Below are 11,315 nucleotides of genomic sequence, written 5' to 3' on the forward strand. Positions count from 1 at the left end.
TGTGCCCAAGTTAACTAGCCATCGTTAACTATATCTATCATTTATTTAATTAACTAAAATTGTCCAAAAAATTCAATTAACTTAACTAAAACTTTAAAGTTACAGAACCATCTCAAGTGTTTTAACTACCAACTGAAACTGTTAAGTTCCAAAACCATGCTATCAAGGCTATGATGCGTGTTGAGTTTGGGCCAGTACTCCAAGTTCCGGAAAATAGACCTCGTTTTTCATACCTTCAGCAGCTGCTCCGATGCCTTTTTATTCTTTTCGGGAACGAGGCACTCTTTCCATTTCAACAACTCATCGATTTTGATGTCGCTCCTATTATGTGGAGGTCCTCGATGCTCGGCCTTACCATTAAATAGATCTCCACGCTTTCTCCACAGGCCATCCTTCTCAAGCCATCTTTGATGTCGCATGTACACGATATTTGAAGACTCACCATCTTTCTGTAGCTGCTGAGATGTTGCTTCATCCTGCACCTGGTGCATCTGCAATATCCGTGGCACACCTGTCTCGAGACATATCCATAACCAAGAAAGTCATGCAGTATCATGATCAGCGTGACTCTCATATCGAAATACCCTCCTGCGCTGGCATCCCATGTCTTGACCGGTGCTATCCATAACGTGTGTAGATGCTCTTTCAGTAGTCCGAGATACAGATTAATATCATTTCTCCCGGTTGTTTCAGCCCTTGAATCAGCATACTTACGTGTATGTACTTGGTCTTCATGCACTTCAAGGGGGAGGTTGTACATCCATACAAACATGGGCCATGTGCTATGGTTGGTGTTCTGGTTGCGAAACAGATTCATGCCATCAGCACTTGCGCCAAGCACGATGTTCCTTGGATCACGTGCGAAATATCGATATTCGGCGTTTAATGCTCTCCACTGGCTAACGTATGTGAGGTGTCTCAGCTTCGGATCATCTCCATCATCTGGCTTCATCCTCTCCGCGTGCTAGCGCATGAGCTTTGCTTCCTTAGGATCTACAAAATACCGCTACATATGGGGAGTGATCGGAAAGTACCATACAACTTTCAGAGGAGCTTTCTTTCCAGCCCTCTTGTATCAAGAAGCATTGCACACTGGACAACTAGTTTTGTCCGCATGCTCGTTCCGATAAATGATGCAATCGTTGATGCATGTGTGGTATCTAATGTGCGAGACATCAAGAGGACACACGATTTCCATGGCATCCTCAACACTAGTAGGACACCGGTTCCCCACGAGAAGAACTTTCTATAGATACTTCAAATGCTCATCGAGCCTTGCGTTGGTCCATTTGTTTTTTGCCTTCGTCTTTAGAAGTTAGAGCGTGAAACTCCAGAGGGTCACCTCGGGACTGCAACCATCATACAATGGAGTCTTCAAGTCTAGCACTACAAGAAATATGTCAACTTGTGACCATCACTATTAGTCGTTGAAAGGTCATTGTTTTTCATTTGCGACCTTTTTGTGACAAAAAACAGATGGTCAAAAGCTGGCGGTCGTAAACTAAAATTAGGGACCTTCTTTGTGATATGTAAAAGGTCATTGGTTTCACGACCAAATTTTTGGTCACTAGCGACCTCCCCAGGCCACGTAGGAATCCAACATGACAAGCTGACGTGGATAAGAATCAGCCCGGTCCAATTCGGTGTTTTACATGGGCCAAGCCCAAAAATTCAGCCCATTTGTGTTTTTTTTCTCATATTAATTTTGGCTAGGTAGATGGGCCAAGCCCAACAATTAAGCCTTCTCATTTTTGGGCCGTGGCCTTTTCCGCTAGAAAGTTTTAGTTTTTTTTAGTTTTTTGTAATATAAAAGGGTCCATTAGTCAAATGGGTCCCAGATGTCAAGTTCAGGTACGTGGGTGCCAGCTAGCAAGTTCATATTATTCATATTTCAATTTAACAGTAAATAAATAACCAGTATTTAAATTGGCACAAACAAAACACACACATAATACTCCAAATATTATCAGCCAGATTCAGTACAGAGCTCCTATTGTACAAATAACATATACTTTACAAGCTCTACACATAATAAGCTCTAACATATACAAGCTCTACACGTGATACTCCAAACATTCTCCAGAAGCTATACAAGTGTAATAACTAGCTACAAGCTCTACAAGTATGGCAATCACAGTTACAAGCTCCACATGTGTAATAACTAGATACAGTTACAAGCTATGTTCTTCAGCATGGAACTCCTTCGATAACAATCACAAAGTAGGCACCTACTCTTGTCAGGACTGGGCCAACAGAACAGTATATGCCTTCCACGGTCACCCTGATACATGAATCAACAGACAAGAATTAGGAAAACTGGAGCAATATAGCAAGAAGAGACCATTCAAAAAATGACAGCTATTTATATTAGAATGACGACACAAATTCTGCTAGTACCATGATTTTTGTTCTCCAGCTAGTTAAAATGAGATACTCATTCATACAAGAAAACAGAGAAAAAAAATATGAATTTGTATTGCACAAGTGCGAGTCGTGCAAAAAACTTCACTACACCAAATTGCACCTAAACAATAATACCATTCTACTACCACAGCCATCCATTCAACATGCAAGATCAAATATTACTAGTCAGAGTACGTAGGCTAACATCACTAACATCACAAATGCACGAGAGAATAAAGGGAACCAAGAGAGATACCTAAGGATGATAGCATCGCGATGATTTGGATTGAGTTAGCATCTGTGAGGAGGTGAATTATCGCCATGGTGTGCTTGATGATGCACACAGCCATGATCTTCTTGCCACCGTTGCATCCGTGCACTAGATGAGGGGGGGGGGGTACCAATGCATTCAAGTAGAACAAAATCACCATCGTTAACCCACAACTTTAACTACAAACTAAGTATGTATCAAGTAACAACGAAAAAAAGTTGAGAAAAACATAGAAAATAATTACTTCATGTCATGTAGAGTTCGTACTGAATAAACACATACAAAGATCAAACCAAATAAACATATGCATGATATTGTCCTGCAGATGAAAGAAGGACAACATCTATAAGGTTAGCCGAGCTTAATAAAGACATAGAGAGAGAGAGAGTAAGTGTTCTCAGGTTAGCCTTAACATGGCGGCCTAACTTGTACTTAATTTTGAGCAAACATACATATCAATACAGGGTTAGGCAAGACAGTAAAGAAATACATAGGTGCTAGAGTTAGAAAACACTGGTGATACAAGTAGCATAAGCATAATACAACACGGTATATTTGTTGTGTGGATATATACATATAATTGGCCATCACTTTATCTTCCAAATTAATAGTTACCACAGTGAAAACCTTGACAAGAGAAGATAAACTTTGACAACACAAGGTGAGATGAAAGATAGCAAACAAAACATGCCAACCATCAATTTTTATTCTACTGAACAAATTGGACAACAACCACCTATTTTGTAACAACTTCAGTTAACTTGGGAGAAATCCAACCAAACCAATTGATAAACAAAATTCTACTAAATTTTGGGGCATCAAGCAAGCAACTTAATTGGCAAACAATGAAATCAAGCATGTAAGCAAATTTGGAGCAGCACCAAATCAGGGACCAAGCCTAGGAAACCAAAACAAGGAGATGCAGAGGGAGGCCTTAACCTAGAGTTGCAGCTTCCCTGCAGCTAGGCGTCTCCTCTCCCTGCATCCGAGTCGAGTTGGTGATGTTGCAGCCGTGCAACTGCTCCTGCACATCAGGGAAGGGAATGGAAGGTAAGGTCAAAATGTGGAGCCAATATATTATGAACATTTCATTCAGAAAACGAACAAGTTCATTAGAATGATAACACAAATTCAGCTATGACAATGCTTCGTTCTCCAGCTAGTTAAAATGAGGTACTCATTCATACAAGGTGACAAAAGAAAATAAATCATTTTACTAATAGCATGCAAAGTATCAATGTTCTGTTCTTATCAGCTTATTCTCATGCACAAAGCAACTAAGGAAATCTGACCAAATAATCAACAACTCCATAAACCAAAACATCAGGACTAAATAAGAACACTAATCTTTTTGTGAAAAATGGACTGGATAATTGGTGTTTCGTACATAGACTCCAAATGGAAAGGACACATGATCTTTCGCGCAAACAGGGGAAAAAGGAGGCAGAAATGTCTAAAAAAGACTATAGCAGTACCTAATTAATGCTGCAACTTAATTTTCAATTTTGCCTAAGGAAGTGGAGGGTGACAAATTATAGAAGAAAGCAGTAGAATACTGGGCTATAAGGTAGTAGCCATCTATGGCAAGGTAGCAAGATTTTGCCAAAGGAAGTTGGCACATTCCCTGCATCTTGTCAGTCCTTGTGATCCCTCTACCCTGGACGCGATCCTCCACTTGCAGAGCTGCTTGAAGAACCGCCGCAGATATGTTATACCACCACATCATTGCTCCATTAACCTGCAAGATGTGTGCATGTTGTGTCTGTCAAGGAGAAGTGATTCAGAGTTTCAAAGTGAAGTTGTTTCTGAATACTAGTGTCATTAGCTAGCTAGATGTGTGCAGGAAAGCTACTATTCTTATTGGGTTGCAGCTTGTACTAGTAGCTAGCTAGCTAAAGACTTGATAGTATTCTTTTTCCAGATAAAGAGCCGATGCTACTACACGATAGAAACTATATACTGCCATCCCTTTCCAATCAGATCAGCTATGCATGTCAATTCTATTCCTAGCCAAAAAAATAAGAGCTAGGCTAATGCAAAGTCATACAGTCAACTTGAGTATGAATGATGGATCGGATGTAGACAGTTAACCTCGCGAAGCTAAACAACTAACACGATTTCAGAACTTGATTAGAAAGAAGTGTGGGACGGTGGGACCTGTGGGATCTTGACGCACTTGCCCTGGCCATCGAACTGCCAGCCATGGTAGAGGCACTCCAGCTTGCCATCGACACAGCCTCTCCTTCACCCTTGCCTGCACACGACAAAAAAAAAGCGAGAGTGAGTACCGCGGCTTCGACAAAATGGTCCACACATCGCAGCAGGTTGGTGCGACGGGAGTCGCCGTACCTTGTAGGAGGTCTCGATGCGGTGCATGACGTAGAAGCCGTGGCCGCTGCCGAGGATGGTGCCGGCCATGATCCGCATGTATGCTCATACACCAATGCCGCCGACGCCCGTAGAGGTGGATGGGGCGCCCGGCTCGACGGAGACGGTGTGCCCGGAGCAGAGGAAAGGGAGGGGAGGGGATCGGGAGGACGACGACTTGGGAGGCGGCGGAAGCGGTGGAAGTGTACTGCATAGCGACGACTGATGGAGGGGGTCGGTAGAGCGGGTGAAGAGGAACTGCTCGATCCGGATGGGGAGACAATGCAGCGGGCGGAGGAGCTGCTCGATGCAGAGGATCTCACGGGAGGAGGGGCTATGCGCCGCCCTGATCCCGGATCCGACAGCCTCTAGCTTCGCCGTCGCCATAGCTGGTGGCTGCTTTGGCTGGTGCCATGGGTGGTGGCTGGGTCAGAGATCGGGGAGAGGGAGGGAGAGGGAGATGGCGGCGGCAGGGGGAGCGAGGGCGGCATAGCGGATTGGTGGTGGAGGCCTGGTGGTGGGGGGGTTGAGGCAGCGGGGCGGGAAGGTCGGGGAGGGGAGGCGACGGGGTTCGCCATGGGAGGGAGCGTGGAGGGGAGGAGGAGAGGGGAGGCGTGCGCGAACGGAGAAGAGAGCGAGGGGAGAAAGAATGGAGACGGGGGGAGGGGTGGTGGATGGAAAATGTTCACGAGGACTAGGGTTTCAGCTTAGGTGAGCTTGGGGTGAGGACTGCCGTTGGATCCGCGAGCATCCGACGGTGTTCCATGCACGGTCCGCGTGAAACGCCCACGGACCAATCAAAATGCAGTATACGCATACGATGTTATGACCATCTCAATTGCTTCTAGTTGAATGAAAAATTGGTCGTAGTTGACTAAAAATTCATTTTTCATTTTCCGAGTGCCCGAAATGAGTTTTTTGTGTGATGGACCTACCATATATTTGTTACAAAATTGGACCAAATCAATTTTCTAAAATACTAGGCCATGTTTAATGCACAATTGACAAAATGGTTGGGTGTCAAAAGTTTTGATCCACCTGTGATGAAAAAGACAAATTCCCGCTGATTCAGTAGGAAGCAGGTCAAATTTGAACTGTAGCTGCCTCATAGTTTGCTCTTTATTTTTTCCAAAAATCATTTCTAGGTACATAAGTATCTATTTAATCAGAGAAATATCAAAAGTTTCCAAGATTCAACCACTAGCTAGGAACGGTCAAGCCCGCCGTTTGACCGCATTTTGAAACGGACATAAAAAATTCAAAAAAAATCAAAAAATTGGAAAACCTTCGCATTGTGTCATTATATGTGACCAAGTTTCCAGGAAAAATAATAAACTTGTTGATACATCTCCAACGTATCTATAATTTTTGATTGCTCTATATTATCTACTGTTTTAGACATTATTGGGCTTTATTTTCCACTTTTATATTATTTTTGGGACTAACCTATTAACCGAAGGCCCAACCCAGAATTGCTGTTTTTTTCCTGTTTTAGGGTTTCGAAGAAAAGGAATATCAAACTGTCATGGAATTGTCACGGCAGATGTCCTAGAGCAAGGAGTTAGTCGTAGGGCCATCGCACTAGGAAGCTTAAAGGGGTTAATCGGGACAAAGGACACGAGAGGGTTTTTATACTAGTTCGGCCCCTTACGATGAAGGTAAAAGCCTACGTCTAGTTGGGATTGGTATTGTTGAGGTTTCGATCTCCAAGAGGCTCAACTCGTCGGCTTGGTTATCGATCTATTGTTTCTTGCCCTTAAACCGCCACCGGGTCGTCCCCTTATATACACGGGATGACGCCTGGTGGCCTACAGAGTCCCGGCCGGCTCATAATCGTGTCCGGCTTGGTGACTTCCTTTACATGCCTTTCTTTACAAGTCTTTCCTTACATACGGCGGTTTACAATATCAGGCCTTAAGCCGGCCCCAGGCCTTTGGGCCTTCTATACGTTTAGTAAACTATCATCTTGAATGTTTATTGGGCTTCTTATGTAATCCGCCATTAGGGCTGACCCGGCCCCTCCTGGGCGGGTCATACTGGTAGTAATATCCCCAACATTAGGCCCTAGGTTGACTTTGAACTTTGTTCTTTGTCAATCTTCAATACTTAGATGGAATCCATCATCTGTCTGAAAACTTCTGTAACTCGCCGTGACGTCATCTTTTGAAAATACAAAACAACTTTCATGACGTCATCTTCCAACGGAACTTTTATTTTTTAATGCCTTCCGAGAATCGAGGCATCCGTTTAGTTGGATAATCATTATTCGGGTCTCCTTGATTTTCACGCCCGCCTTTTCGCTTACTCCCTTATAAATAGGCACGACCTAGGTCTTTTTCATTTTCCCCCTTCGGTCGTCTTCCTCCTCTCACTGTTTCGCTGTCGCTCGAGCTCTACCGCCGCCGCCGCAGATCTCCTCGTCTTCTCCACCTCAGGCCGCTGCATCGACCTGATTTGGCCAGAGAAACTCGACGAACCTCCGTAGTAGCTCTGCATCTGTAAGTCCCTTTCCTTCTCTGCCTTAGATCTGCATTACGGCTTCTCGAGTCCGTCGGTGTTCGTCGCCGCCCGTTACAGACTGTTGATAGATTTCACCTCCGATGCCCTTTTCTGATCGTCAGATAGTGTAGAACTGCTGCGGTAGCTGTTTTGCATTCATTTTTTATAGCAGTAGATCCCTTTTTCCTGTATAGATGCTTTGTTAGCTAATGAACTCATCTGTACTGGACTTTTAGGTCTGGAATTTTTTCTTTTCGGGACAGCCATTTGATCTAAAGTAATTATGATAGCTTGGTGAAACTTGTTTATGCCAACACTTAGCTGAATCTGCTTTCTGAGAAAGTATGTAGTCATGGCGGCTTATCACTTGAGCTTTCTTTTCCTTATATGTCATTAGCCCTTAGTTAAGCCGCTGTTACTTGTTTTACAACTTCAACCTTTAACTGTTAATTTTGCCGTAAATTGAACCAGCATGTTATTTTTCCTCTTTTAGTCCCTTGCACGTCATGCCATCAAAGACACCCACCATCTGCAATTGGGTCCCCTCAACCATAACCGAGGAGCGTTTAAAAGAGTTCTTCCTCATTGGGTTTCTGCCCTCAAAAAACATCATGTCTTATCGTGCTCCTGACCCGGAAGAAGAATGACCCAATCCAAAAGACGGCGAAGTGATCGTCTTTACTGACCACATGAACCAGGGCTTCTCACCGCCCGGTTCAAAGTTTTTCAGAGAAGTTCTTCACCTTTTCAAACTCCATCCTCAGGATATCGGGCCCAATTCCATATCCAATATTTGTAACTTCCAAGTGCTCTGTGAGGTATATCTTCAGCAAGAGCCGACTGTGGAACTATTTAGAGAGTACTTCTATCTAAACCAGTAGAACGAGTGCACCAATGGCCGTAGCTTAGAGCTTGGAGGCATCTCAATTCAGCGCCGGCAGGGTGCTGTCTTCCCTCTTATAGTTTTACCAAGTCACCCAAAGGACTGGAACCAAACTTGGTTTTACTATCAGGACATCTCACCTGCCAACGAGAAGCCACTGCCGGGTTACCGCCCCGATCGTCTTGACTCCAAGTTCGCTCTGCCAGATAAACTTACCGTTGCTAAACGCAAGAAGCTGCTTCCATCTATCAAAAGAATCAACGGTTTGTTGGGGAACGGTTTAACCGGAGTCGATCTAACCCGCTGCTGGATCTCATGGAGGATTATTCCATTAGGCCGTCGTTCAAAATTGATGTATGAATATGGTGGAGACCCGGACGATTCTCTCCGTCATACCCCGGTTCAACTAACCGAGGAGGACATTGTCGCAATGTCAAACCTTCTGGTGAATGCGAAGTATGAAGATTGCAGTGTTGTTGGGTTAGATCCCTTCTGTAGACTTAACCCAGTACCAGAAGTAAGGATATTCTGATCTTTTTTCCTTTGTATTTTGTCCATCCGTATTTGTTTATTACTGATCCTTCCTCTTGTCTTTGTAGGACAACTCTGACTTTTGGAAAGTGAAATACGATCACAAAGCTGCCAAGAAGGTGAAACTCGCCACCATGAACGCCAAGAAATTGACCCGGAGATCGAAGAAGAAGAAGAAAACCATTGTTGAAGATTTAATGAAACTTGATGACACGTCTGACTCAGAGGTAGCCCTTGATTCCCTTGGCCAATTTTTTAACAATCTTATTGACACCGATCCTTACCAGGATGACACTGGGGCCAGTCAGGCCGGGGAAGTAGAGGTAACTATCATTTCCTCCGACTCAGAGCCCTTACCAAGACACAAAGTTCGAGGAGTGGTCCGTAAAGTAAGGTTTTCTAACCCCTTAGCTCACTTGGATCCCAACTTTCATTTGAAAAAAGCAGCAACATGAAAGCCGCCGTGAAGCTGGGATTGAAGACGAACCGGTTGTCGTCCTTCAACAAACCCCTCGGAAACGTCTGAACGAGGTTTACTTATTGCTATCTTTAACTCGCTTTAATGAATCATGCTCCTCATATTTCTTTTAACTCTTTTCTTTTATTCTTTTAGGAGGTGTCTCATTCCTTAGGCGACTCATCACAAACACAATTCCCGGCTTTCAAGACTGCACCTGGGTAATCAGAAATCCTCTTTTCTTCCGGGTTGCTCAATTGTATCTTGATGCTGACAATCCTGCAATATTTTTTCCTTAGCGGACAGGCTAAATCCAAGAAGGTGAAGGCAACAAAACCGGCGGAAGACCCGCCAGTGCTAGCATCTGACCCGGCTAGGCCGCCTTTTCCATTAACTGATGCCCCAGAAGACCCGCCTATCGTCAATGAAGCAAATCCTCCAGAGCCGTCCCTTGATGAAGCCACTATGAATCCTTCTATAGCTGGACCGTCAAGCTCAACCGACCCGCCGTCTCCACGTGCTCAAGATGTTAAAATTATTGGGAGCCGCTTTGTTGAGCCGGGGAACCCAACGGTGTTGGCTCGGTTCACAGCAAAGCAAGAAGCATTGGAGAGGCAGAAGGTTCGCTTTGATGTTGCCAACTATGACCGTCTCAATGCCAGTGATATCTTATCCGGCTATCTCAGTCATGTACACTCCAGTCGTGAGTCTAAGATCGAGATGGTCAAGCAGCTTCAGTTGAAGTATGAGGTACGTTGTTTCCGGTTTACCAATATTCCTTCAGCCCCCAAGTCTTCAGATTATGAGAGAAACGGAATAACCTGTAGACTTAAAATATAGGCCGAGACTTTTACCTCTGAATCTTTGCCTGATATTGATAGAACAAAACTTCACCCATAGTCCCCAAGGACCGGTTTATTTTGATCATTAATGAATCGGTACTTTAGAATTTAAAACCGTCTTCAAAGTACTTAACACTCCGGCTTAACCTTGATAAACTTGCTGAACTGCGTACATTAGCCCCCAAGTGCCAAGTGTTGTTACTTTGTAAAGGACTTGGGACTTCAAATATGTTGGTAGAGTCGTAAAAATTTGATTTGGCATACATTAGCCCCCAAGTGTCAAGTGGTTTATTTGTAAAGTACTTGGGACTTGAATCTTGAATTTGGATACCGGAATTTGAAACCAAGTCTTGACTTATCTGAACATTTCACAGAATGCATTGTCTGAACTGAACTCTCAATTGACTGACGCAAAGACCCGGCTAGCGAGTCAGGAGTCAGAAATCAAATCTTCCACCTCCAAACTGCAAATAAGCCTTTCTGCAACGGAAAATTTGAAGACCAGCTTTGCTTCCAAAGAGAAGACTTGGGAAAATGAGAAAACACTTCTGACCCGACGAGCTGAGACAGCCGAAACAGCTCTAAAAGAAATTTCAACAGAGCTGAACGGTTTAAAGGGCCGGGTGTCCCAGAGTGTCGCTGCTATCTTTGGTAAGCTACCTAATTTGACCTTTCGTATATTTTTTGCCAAACCGGAGTATAATCTGCCAACTGACTCTGTTAAAAATATATGCAGGTCCGCAAAGTAAGAATCTGAACCAAGACCCGTTGATTAAGCTGAAGGCAGTATACACTTTAGTTGCACAATTGTATATCGGCGCACGACGGGCTCTGGCTGCCATCTCTCCTGCTAATCAAGGATCTAACCGGATCAGTGATGTCCTGAAGAAGCTGTCCATCCTTCCTGCCAGGTTCCAAGAAGTAAAACACTCCTGCGCGCGAGCCGGAGCTTTGACTGCCCTAAGCTGCTCCAAGGCTTGGGCGCCAGACCTAGATCCGGCGGATGTGGCAAGGGGCTATCCTACCGTGAAGGAGGACGTGTCTCCTTTTGATCAGGATGAC

General features: G+C 44.2%; 1 long non-coding RNA gene across 2 annotated transcripts; it reads right to left on the reverse strand.

The window, feature by feature from the left end:
• Window positions 1–1,938: 1,938 nt before the first annotated feature.
• Window positions 1,939–5,581, reverse strand: LOC119270367. 2 transcript variants are annotated; one of them, XR_005134071.1, is made up of 5 exons: window positions 5,024–5,581; window positions 4,832–4,928; window positions 3,614–4,412; window positions 2,660–2,993; window positions 1,939–2,281 (listed from the first exon to the last, which is right to left on the reverse strand). It is a non-coding gene; the product is annotated as an uncharacterized LOC119270367 (long non-coding RNA). The 2 variants fall into 2 exon arrangements; XR_005134068.1 differs by having other exon boundaries at window positions 2,660–4,412.
• Between the last annotated feature and the right edge of the window lie 5,734 nt (window positions 5,582–11,315).

The sequence above is a fragment of the Triticum dicoccoides genome, chromosome 1A (genome assembly GCF_002162155.2).
Source record: "Triticum dicoccoides isolate Atlit2015 ecotype Zavitan chromosome 1A, WEW_v2.0, whole genome shotgun sequence".
Classification (NCBI taxonomy): Eukaryota; Viridiplantae; Streptophyta; class Magnoliopsida; order Poales; family Poaceae; genus Triticum; species Triticum dicoccoides.